Source organism: Lactuca sativa, chromosome 1 (genome assembly GCF_002870075.4).
Source record: "Lactuca sativa cultivar Salinas chromosome 1, Lsat_Salinas_v11, whole genome shotgun sequence".
In the NCBI taxonomy this organism is placed as follows: Eukaryota; Viridiplantae; Streptophyta; class Magnoliopsida; order Asterales; family Asteraceae; genus Lactuca; species Lactuca sativa.
In genome coordinates this window covers 95,680,152-95,682,503 of record NC_056623.2, presented here as the reverse complement: position 1 = coordinate 95,682,503, position 2,352 = coordinate 95,680,152, and positions in this window count along the sequence as shown.

The following is a 2,352-nucleotide window of genomic DNA, read 5'->3' as shown; positions in this document are numbered from 1 at the left end:
TAAAATTCATTAAACCATCCATAATACTTTCCATTCTAAGGGTCATAGAAAGCTTCCAAGTTAAGCCATCACAAGCCTTCCGTGAACCTCCACAAAGACTCCTACTCTCTGTTTGTCATTTTATCAATGAATTAATAATCAACTGGTTTTTGTTAAATCGCACTGTTTTTTTCAGTTATATTTCAATCGGTTTTTTAAAATTTTTAATCGATGGCGTCTGATCGATTTTAACCGGTTGGTCCAGTTTTTTTAAGGCATCCGATCCGACCCTCACAAGTGTTGTTGATTTTAATGTGGACAAGAAAACTCTTCGTTGTGAGTACTTCGGATAGTCTTATAAAAATATAATAATATAAATATTTATATTTTAAATGTATAATCCACTTTCAGGAATGTATTTTAAAAAAAAAAAAATAGATTAAAACATGTTTGACAAAATTAATTTGTAGCTAATAGTAGTATAGTGGAAATTATAACTTTTATATTTATATAAGTATTTGATAAACGAAGTTATAAGTTTTCAATTTTAGAAATTGATTAAAAAACTTAATATTTTTATAAAACGCTAAATTAAGTAGCTTTTAAATTAATTTTTTTTTATCTAAATAGTATATTTTTTAAAACTAAAAAATAAAAAATCCAAGAAATTCAATGCCATACACGTCCTAAATGTCCTTATAAAAGTTTCCATTTTTGTGTGAGTGTTGTTTTAAAACGTTGGCAGTTTGTTAAATTTTAGCGCCAAATCCCCATCAATATTATCGAAGAAGGCGGTTTCAGTTTTATTAACCCGGTCCCACTTCCCAATCTTGATTGCATACTCACAGACAAGACTTTTCATCTCCACCGTTAAATTCGATCCTCTGACACGTGTCCTCATTAGAGCAAAAACATGCACAGGAAATCTTCAAATGAGGAGTCAGTATATCGTAACACGCACGCAAAAAGTCAATAGATTGCCCTTTTAGTCATTCGGTGGCCCCACGCGCTTTGCCATTGTCCCATCTTCAACTACTTCTACGGAGATTGGGCATAATTACACTTATAGTCCTTGAGCTTTTTACCAGTTTGCATTATATGTCTGTGACTCATAGATTTTAATAGATCAATGCTTCTACTTACTCATATAGATTTGCCAAAAATAGATGAACATGAAGGGATTGTTTTTTCAGTTAATGAGTTTAATAGGTTAAACATTTAATCTAAAAATAATATATGGTTTGGATCTTATCCAGATCGAATGACTTATAATGAGTTAAAAAAATATTGCCTAATATATTAATTTTGTTTATCAATTTGATTTTTTTTTTCTTTTTTCATCCAACTCCTCACTAAAATTAATCAATATGCCATAATTTTCTTTTTTGCATGTAAGGGTAAATGGTCTTTTAGTTTTATGTAGATGATCTTTGGAAGTGATAATTTAAATTGACAAATATCGAATTTATTGACTTATTAGCTTATAATAATATAAAACCGGACTTTTTAAAAAATGGTTGCATTAACTTATCATTTATGCGGTATCAAAACACTATAAGTTTATAAATATTTTTAGTGTTTGGCAAAATGAGTAAAAAGCTTTCTTAATGTATGTGACAACTATAAGTTATAATGAGTTTTTGATAAGCAAGAGAGAAATAATTTATCAAAAACGGCATGGTAGAGACGGAAAACAACTATAGAGACGGAAAACAACTGTAAACAATTTTAAAAAAATATCTTATCCAAACTTCCCTTAGATGTTGTCGAACCAATAATAAATTACTTTTTTAATTTTTAGTGAAAACACCGTGTTAATCTACCTATCCAAGTTAGAAAAACAAGCACATCTTATATATATTCATTTATTTTACAAGATAAAGAAAAAAAATATTTTCCTACTTGTATTATTATTATTATTATTAAATTTTGAAAATTTGGGTAAGACAATAGTAAATCAAATGAAAACAAATGAACTTAGAACTCATCGCATTTTATATTGTCATTTTAGCTCGAAGTATATATATATATATATATATATATATATATATATATATATATATATATATATATATATATATATATATATATATATATATATATATATATATATATATATATAGAGAGAGAGAGAGAGAGAGAGAGAGAGAGAGAGTCAGGTTCAAATGTTTTCACTATCTATTGTGTGCCCGTATGATTGATTCTGGACCAATCATTTTAGTTATTTTAAAAAAGTAATTAATGTATATTAAATGCTGAAGATGTAATTAATACCTATTATATCTTCAACATGTAATATGCATTAATTACTTTCTTAAAATAACTAAAATGATTGGTCCAGAATCAGTCATAAAGACACACAATAGATAGTGA